Genomic DNA, 9,563 nt, shown 5'->3' with positions numbered 1-9,563 from the left:
ACAACTGACATGACATTATATTAGTTTCAGGTAAAAAGGATTTAATATTTGTGTATACTGTGAAATGATTACAATAAGTGTAGTTAATACCCATTACCATTCATTGTTGAATTAAAAAAAATTTTGTAAAACCTAGGTCTTTATTTCCAGATATTTGGAATTCCCAGTATTTATTAAACCACAGCCATGCTTGAGATGCTTGGACTAGTTAGTTAGCTACCTCAGGTGCTATGATGTAGAACTTTTAGTCTTAGTTTATTCTTTGAACTGAATCCATCTAAATTGAAGGAATGGACTCAAAGGACAGGAAGATGCGTTGCTGGTGATAAGGGTACATTTAAACTAATATTCTCTGGGGTTTTTGCATCCACCTCCTTTCCTTGTTACAATTACAGTTTAAATGTTCAGGACTATTTACATAGGTTGAAAGTTAGCTATTTTCAAATCGTTGGCAAAATGGCAAACTGTCATGCTGAAGTACTGTCTTAGCAGAACTTGATACACCTGTTTATGGAGAAATAGAGATTTGTGAAGTTGTAAGCCCTAATTGTGCTATTAGAGGTAGGATATACTTCTGAAATAGTTGGTTATTTAGCTTTAATGTGTCTATGGTATTTGTATCAGTGTACTGGCATGTTGTTTACATACTAGTCACTTTCATTTTTATTTTGTCTTAGTTGTGATAGTTTTAAGGTCTTGAAATGATTTCTCAAAATTAAGGTGCTTTTCTCCTGGTTTTCCACCTTGGCCCACCTTGTTTGGCCTTTGCTGAGCATGATTTTGTGCAGTCCTATAACTACTGTCTTATGGGCATTTGTTATTAATAGCTGCTACTATTTTTGTAGTGTATATTACAAAAAGGAAGTCGAGGTTACATAGGCTAAGTAACTTGTCCATGGTCACTTAGCTAAACACATCACACCACCCACCCCCATCTCCCATTCTCCAGCTGTGCAGACATCCATTCGATGACTGAGTCTTAGCAGTTACCAAGTATTTCCTGCCTTTTCTATCTGCCTCTTTTCCTCTGTCGTGGAGTCTGTATTTTAATAGCATTGTAGTCTTAATACCTGCTGGTGTTCCCTGCCTCCTACACATTTATTCTGCTGCTGCCACCAGTGTTTATTTAAAGCAGTCATGCTGCTCTTCTCCTTAAAACTAATAATTTCCTGTTTGATAATCTTTGAATTATGGAGGTGGTTAGGTTAGGGTCCAAATTAGTAGTACCACTTCTGTCTTCACTTTTCCATGCTGTATTTCAGCCAGTTTTTTACCCTCTAGGCTTGTTTTCCATGCTGTTGACTGGGAAAAGTGGAGAAACTATCACAGTGTAGTTTTTAAAATGCTGTATTTTCAGGGATGTACATATTTTTTTTTAAATCTCTGGAGACTTGTTTCAGGGCAGTATAGTAGACTATATTTATGGATTATTCATCCCATTGAACCAACAGGTAAAGAAAAAAAGTGTACTGACTGGAATGATTGGTTCCAATTACCAAGGACAGATGTGGGTGCTGCTGTACAGTGGGGACAGGGAGGACCATGTCTGGAACCCAGGGGATTCCAACACCTCTTATTACTTCCATGTACCTAGGTAAAATGTAATAGAAAACTGCATTCAGAAGATCCTTCAAGTATGATTTTTGGGGCCACTTCATTTTGTAAATAAAAAAAAACAAGACAAACAACTGAGGTGCTGGCTGAAAGCAATGAAACATGTAATAGGAGGGAGAATTTTTAAAATACCAGCTATGGCCTTGTGAGCATTTTAGAAATAAGAGCTATAGCAACTATGTACATTTTCTTGTAGAATATTCATGTGGGACTGTTTGAATTAGAGGAGCAATTTAACACACTGTGCAGTGATCGGTATGATGATGCACTTTCTGTCTTCCCTTTTGATTTGGAGAGCATGAGTGTCTTCTTTTGTATGAAAGGTAGTTGCATCTTGATCGGTAAAAGCATGCAGCGTTACTATTACGTGGTGGTTAAATATGTGTGGATGCTGGGCTTCCTAAGAGGAGGACCAGATTTGGTTTGAAACTTGTGTCTAAGCTCTTTATCAGGCTTTGAGACGCTGGAGTTGGGGCTCCCCCCCCCCCCCCACGTTGGCTTATTTCTTGTTAGGTTCTGCCAGTAGTGGGCATTAGAAGACTGGAAAGCAAGAGTTGGGGGGAAAGGGTCTTTATCCATCCTGGTGACTTGGTGTTCTGTCCACTACTGGACAGCGTGTTGATTCCAGTCTCTTTAGGGGGTGGGGGGGAGTACTTTCAGATGTAGTCTCATTCTGCTGCCTCACAGGCACCTGCACCAGCCAGAAACAACATTTGATGCTTTCATTTTACCTCATTGCCCCTTATAACTTGCATAAATCATGTCTTTGGAATGAAACTGCCCAAGTTGAAAAGTACTCTCCTAGTTAATAGTTAAATCTATATTTTTCTCAGATGGACAAAGGGTTATCAAAAGGCAAGTAGCCATGGCTCATTCCCACCATGGAATGTTACTCAGCCATTAAAAGTTCTCTTACAAAGTTGGTAGAAGTTAACTTAATAAGAACTGAATAATGTATTTGAGTAAAAAACAGAATGAAGGAAAGTGCATAATATGATTCAGTGTCTTGCCGTTAGACTTTACCACCCACTCCCTCCTTGTTGACTCCTGACTTCTCCGTTACTGATGACTCTCGCACTTGGCCCACTGCATTCCTTTTCACTCATGCTTCTACCAGATTTCTTAGAGACTTCAGCATCCTCATGGAAGATCTGTTCAAAATCTTGGTCTTAGCTACGTACCTGCCAGTGGTCTTACATTAAAGCCTGTCCTCAGGCCCACTGCAGTGCACAACTTTGTGGCCACTAGTCACATGGACTACGTGTATGTGACTGGTGTCCCTGCTTGTGTGACAACACTACCCTTCCTAGTGTTACCTGCGCTTGACTTCAGCATGGGAACACATTGAGATTTTGCCTTCCTGTCAGGTAGCTCTGGAAATGGCAGCCCTCACCCCAGAAATGGTGGATTTCCTTCAAGTTCCAACTCCAGCAGTTCTGCTGGGCAGCTGGAGAGCGTGTCAGGTGTGAGAGTGTAGGGTGTGGGAAGCAGAAGTCTGACACTTACAAGATACTTGGCGTTGGTTGTTAGTTATCCTCTGGACTGTTTATGCTGAGGCTAATCTATTTAGGTAACATTTCTACCCAAATCTAAAGGGTGAATTGCTAAAAAGGGAAGCAAAGTGATTGCAAAGAAGTCTTCAGGTCTATCTACAGTGGGGGTTGATTTATTCCAGGGTTTTTGGCCTAATTTGAGAAATTAGTTTGCTTATTCAGTTATTTCACAGATGTGTATTACACGTATACCATGTGCTGGGTGCTAGGCTAGGCACTGAATACAAAAACAGACGTGGTCCCTACCTAATGAAATCGGAGTAGAGTGGTGGAGACATTATTTAAAGACCACTCTGCAATCCCATGCCACCTCCCCTGCCAATAATCAAATTACAACTGTGAAGTTCTGGGAGAGCCTATAAGAAGGAATTTGTATTCCTTGGAGTTCAGGCAAGGCTTACTTGAGGTGATGCTCAAGTTGAGATCTGACACATGGAGAAGAGTTAGTCTGTCAGTGGTAACAGCCTATGCAAAGGCTCTGGGGCAGGAAGGAGCATGGGACATAAGGATTTGGAAGTCTAGTATGTGTGGAACCGAGAGGGTCAGGCTGGAGGCGGGAGAGGGCCTGGAACATGGTGGGGTGCCTTGGGAAACAATTGGAGAGTTCTCCACGAGAGGAGGGAGAGGAGTGGTGCTTGAGGAGAATTGGGTTTTGAGAAATGACTTCCTGTTGCAGGGTGGAGGGGTGGATGTGGAGGCCAGGCAGGTGGTTGTGCTCATCTATGCCTTAAGGAATGAAGGTCATTTGGCCCAAATTGTTGGCAGTGGAGATGGAGGGGAGAGGAGCATCCCATAAATGTTTAGGCAGTAATATCTGTCGGGCTTGGAGATGTGGATATGGGGATGAAGGAGAGAGATGTCAGGACCACTTAAGGTCTGGAAATGGGATACAGAAAGGAGATCTGTCCTTTGAACCATGGTCCCATAGAGGGTTTAATGTGTGCCTCCCCGACCTCCCTCACCTTTGTTCTGTGCAAATTCTTGGAAGTTAAAAGGAATCTCACCTCTGCTTCTAGGAGCCCCCTGTGATACTCCTTTTTGTTACCCCCTGCAATCCATACTGTTTCAGTGATGAGATACCCAGGTAGTATTGGGAGTGGTTGTAAACCATGAAATCTACTGGCCAAAACCTGGGCTTTGAAGCTAGGGAGTTGAGCTCAGACCTGGCTCTGCCCTTCCCTGGCCGTGTGACTGTCACTTCACCTTCTGAGCCATAATCTCTTCCTCTGAAGATGAAATGAAGGCTGTCGGGAGGTTGGCACAACACATCAGACAGTTGTTACGTGCTGTTGGCAGATGATATTGTGATGAAATAGAACAGCCCTCCTTTTACACTGGTCGTTGACGGAATCAGCTCTGGAAGCTGCTTTCCTTCCTTTCAAGATATGGCAAGAAGCTGGCTCAGCAGGAGTGACTTAGCTCAAAGGAAGGACAGGCTAGGACTGGAGGCTGAATTCCGGAGGTTCCCGTTTGCTAACAAGGCCACCTTGTTGACGTGGAAGCACCATTGCCACACAGATGCCTCAGTGTTCCCAGCTCTACCCCAGATACATAGAGCATTATGGGGGCGGGTCCTCAGCACTCCTTGTGGTGGGTCAGGAGAGATTAGTGGGTTGGCACCTCTGCTAGTTCTAGGTTTTCTCCAAGTAGCTTGAGTAGGTTAGTGGTGTGTGTGAGTCCGGGACCCCTCTGCGTGATGCGAGCCTTCTAACTATTGTTTGCCCTGTAACCGCGTTTTCTTTTAACCATTGGAGACTTCATTCCCCAGGGCAATCGGGAGATTCTCACCTCTGCCCCCAGATTTCTCTGAATCATTTGAAAGTAAATAAAAATGTAACTGCATTTTTAAGTTTCAGTGCAATATCTTGTTTGAGAAAAATTAGACTAGAGGTTTCACTATATAATAGTTTATTGGAGGAGAGAGATGAAGAGGAGTTAACGGTATTTTCTGTCTGGAAATTTAAGGCACTGTTGCCTTTGAGAAAGATAGGCCAGGTTCAAACTGATGTAGGAGCCAAATGTTAAGCTAATTGGTTGAACTCAAGAAGGAAGGTTTTGAATGGCTTATGTGTAGTTAAGAGTAGTGAGATCCTCCCTTCCTCGTTTATTCCTCTGGCAAACCCTAAGAATATGTCACAGGGGATAAGAATACCTTTGTCCCTTTAGGGAGCTCACAGCTGAGGGACAGATAAATACACAGATAATTATATAGACTTAGAGCTTTTTTTTTTTTTTCCAAACAGTAAAAAAAATAATGACTTTGAGAGGCTGCTTTCTCCAGGTTGCTGTCTTTATCCACAGAATAGTAATAGATGTTGCCAACTGATCAACACTCTTGGGCAGTTTTGGGAAGGAAAGTTGTGCCTCCCTTAGCCCCACTCCTATATGATGCAAGGTAACTTCTTTCTGATTTGTCTCATTTTCTTAAAATGGCAAGAAGGTCATTACTGGAGCTGGCTTTGGCCCTCTCTCAAACCCACGTGTCAAGCCTGAGCAGATCCTGAGTCCGTCGTGTCCCCTGCCCCTGACTCCTGCTCTCCTGCATTTGCAGGGCAGGCTGAAATGCCCAGGGGTATAGTGGGGCAGGCAGGTGAACGTGGTGGGAAGCCCCCCTTGGCTGTGAGATCTAGCAATAAAGCAGGTAATGGATCTTTGTCCCCACAGCTCCTGTGCTTGCTTATTAGCTCAGCTCTTACAAAGGAGGGGGGTACAATTAACAGCCCCCAAACTCTAGTTACAAAAGGTGTGTGTGCTTTCTTGAACGCAAATCAAGTAACCCAGAAGTCTGTTGATTCTTCCTCATGCCCATTCTGAGTTAATTAGTGTTAGCCTCATGGTACAGGTCCTTCCAGACCTTTCCCTGTGGACAGATGGAAATGGCTGTTTCACCGGGGTCAAGGCAGAGGGGACAGAAATTCAACCCTACAGGGACCCAGAGGAGAAGGGGTCAGCAATTGCTGTACATTATGCAAACCTTCAACTGTCTTACTGTGTTGATAAGCCAATTGTGAGATTGCCACACAGTGGGGTGGAAAACTCGGCCCTGGTGTTGCCAGCCTGGGCTGGTCCCTGTACCTTTTGTGGGGAGGATCTGGTTGGGGAAAGCTGCAAAGAAAGTAAAATTGTCTTTATAAATACTGCTTATTTATATTGTGACATTTAGATAATTGAGAATAATTGGAAAACTAGGAATTGAAAATGAGGAAGAAGAAGTGAGATAAAAGTGGATGGTTTCAGAAGAACAAGTGGTTGTGCTTTGTGATGCAACCTTGAGAGAGACAGGAGGGCAGCTGAACCTGGGAGGATGACTCCTGCCCCCAGGGAAGGGCTGGTTGGGTGGGACACACGGGTGTTGAGTCTGAGAGTGATCAAGGTTAGACAAACCTCTCAGGTTGTGTGTGTAAGAAGGGGGCGGTTTGATGTGTCCTTGATCTGATGATGTTCTGTGGCATGAAGTTACCATGGGCAGAGCTGGATCTCTGATCTGAACTCATCGTCCTGTGGGCCTAGAAGCGGTGCTAGGCGCCCCCCCCCATCCCACCTTGGTGAGCATGTGCAGTAAAGGCAGCATGCTTTCCACCATGCTCATGGCATGGGTGATGGCTCTGTGCTTTTTATTCTGGGGCTAGATCATCCTGCCCTTCCTGGTCTCAGAGCTGAAGATACAAAGATGCCCCTATAGGCAGGTTGGTCTGGGACCTTGGAGGTTCCCGGTATGACCTCTGTCACCAATTTGGGACACTTTTATAGATAATGGCTCTGTGCTTTACATCCATAAGCAAAGAGCCTCATACCGTCCTTTTGATCACCCCTCCCCTGGTTGTCCAAGAATTCCCAGGGGTCAGGCTTCCTTCCCAAACCGGACTGGGACACCAGAAAATTAGATGTGGTGGCCGCAGGCATCGCTGGTATGAGTGAAGGTCTTCCCACAGACCATGGGCCTGCCCACTCTCTGGGGATGCCTGCACAGGGCTGTGGGGGCCACCCAGTCTGGTGCCCTAGATCTACTCTTGGCTGCCACATGTTCAGCCTTCCTTTCTCAGAGCAGGACATTTGCCTGGGCTCCTAAGTCCTCAGGGGCTTCCTTCAGCTGTCCCCATGAACCTTTAGATTCTGAATTTGGGTCTCCTCTGGGGTCTTGCCCTTCTTGCAGAGGAGGGTGTTTCCTTAAGGGTCTTTTCTGCCATGTGCCTGCTTCAGGACCATCCTAGACTACACCAATGACTGGCCCCAACTTCATCCTCTGTGTTCCTGTGCAAACTGGTCCACCCTGCTCTCTGGAGTCCAGAGAGAGGCAAGGCAGTCTTTGCTGAACCAAACACAGCAATCCAGGGGCCTTATTTATCCCCTTTCCTCAGAACAACTTGCTGCTTTTATGTTCACATAACCATGGGAGGCTAGTCAAAGGATTTTCCCATAATAATGAACATCTGTTCTCTGTCTCTAACTTAGACTCAAATTCTCTATCTCTCCATATTAGAATACTTACTTTAAAAAATATACCAAGGACTATAAAAAGAAAATAGTTACCCTTTAGATACCCCTTTGTATCAGCCAGGATCCCGGCAAGAGAAAGGGCCACTCAGTTGGGTAGTTTGAGGAGAGCGTAAGAAGGGACTTGTCTGCCAAGAAGGAGGGAGTCCCCAGTCATGGACAGCACCCACCTAGCGCCATGGCCCACAGGGCAAGGCCAGGCCTACTAGGAGCATGTTCTACTAGGAGTGAATTACTTTCAAAGGTTTTAAGAATCCCAAGGATTCAAAATCCTCTTTGGAGTGGCAGTAGAATTATCTGTGCCTCAGTTCCCTCATGTGTAAATGGGGGTCTTAATAGTATCAACCCTCAGGGATGCTGTGAGGAGTGAATGCTGTGTGTTAACCAGGTAAGTGCTTGCCACATAGAAAGTGCCTGTGGGGGAAAAAAAACTAAGAAAATGTCAGTGTGTGCCACTCCCTGATTTAACCAGTTGAGTCCCAAGAAGGAGGGGATTGCCTTCCCCTCTGTTGCAGGCCACAGACTAGCAAGTCCTTGGGCTCTCAAAGCTTCACAGGGCTGGAAGGAAAGGATTCCTTCAGTCTTACCACCTCGGCTCCCTTGGTGAGGGGCACAGGTGCATCGGAGTGGGTGTGGGCATCCCTGCAGGGGCCTTGCCTGCAGCTCTGACTCCTCAGGAAGCAGCCCTGGTGGCTGTTTGAGAGTCAGTCCCTGACACAGCCTCCAGCTAAACTCAGGTGTTTACGTCATTTGCCTTTCTGAATGCTGTTTGGATGTTAAAAACAATTACTAAATGTTTATTCTGGGTGAAAAAACTTGACTGAATTAAGTGACTGCTGGTGGGAATCAGGTAAACCTTCCATTCAGCTTCACTTTTATACCAGCTTGGCATTTCTTGATGTTAGGAGAAAAACCTCAGGAGTTTTTGTTGTGAAAAGTTAAGAAGTAAGCTGGCTTATTTGATTCGTTCACTCAATGAGTTTCTGTAATAAGATATTTATGTACTCATGAGAGTCAGTGTACTTACACACATTAACTTGTCAGTTGTAGAGAGAGAAAGGATTTGATTAAAAAAACAACTAATTTGGCCTCTTGGGTTTTTTTGTGGAATTAACTGTAACTGTGATTGAAAGGTTTCCTGTGGAGGTTACGTTCTCCCTGGGTTGCTGCTGCGGTGCTTCCCAGCTGGGTTTTTATCCTGATGTCATTCTGCAGTTGGAAACACAATGGTCTGTGCTGTGGTTTAAATGTTTGTGATGCTCCAGAATTCTTATGTTGAGCCCTAATCCCTGATGTGCAGGTTAGGAGGCGGGAACTTTGGGAGTCCATAGGCTCCATTGTCCCATCAAAACATGCAAATTTGAAGAGAATGTTATTAAGAATTTAAGATGGTGACTGCAGAGGATTAAGCCCAAGCCTGGGGCAGTTCTGAGCGTGGGTCCCTGTATGATTGCCCCTGTTCACATACCCAAGGAGCCTGTTTCCCTGGGAATGTCCCAATTTTAGCACAAAAATGTCCCAAGTCCCAGGAATACCCTCAGTGCCAGGCCAGCGGGGATCGGGGGGTCACCCTACATTCAAACCAAGGCTGTTTCAACCTAGATTATCCTTCAGTCACCTTAGCTAGAATTTGACAAACCAGAAGGGAACTATTTTAAATTTTGCATGCATGTACATTTGTGACACTTAAAAACAGTCTATTCTAAATCCTAATTCACATACACATATCTGAGTAGGGGAGAGGATTAACCTTTTCACGTTTTAGGGCTGTGAAAGTCTCTAGCCCTGCCCCAGCAGGATGCTCCTCTCCAGAGGTGGCCGGATTCAGAGGAGAGGGGATCACCTCCCACCCGGTCCTGTGGGAGTGGGTGCCCTGGATCATGTTTGCAGGTGACAAGCAGT

The sequence above is a fragment of the Camelus dromedarius genome, chromosome 29, assembly GCF_036321535.1.
Source record: "Camelus dromedarius isolate mCamDro1 chromosome 29, mCamDro1.pat, whole genome shotgun sequence".
Lineage (NCBI taxonomy): Eukaryota > Metazoa > Chordata > Mammalia > Artiodactyla > Camelidae > Camelus > Camelus dromedarius.
This window is presented reverse-complemented; position numbering follows the sequence as displayed.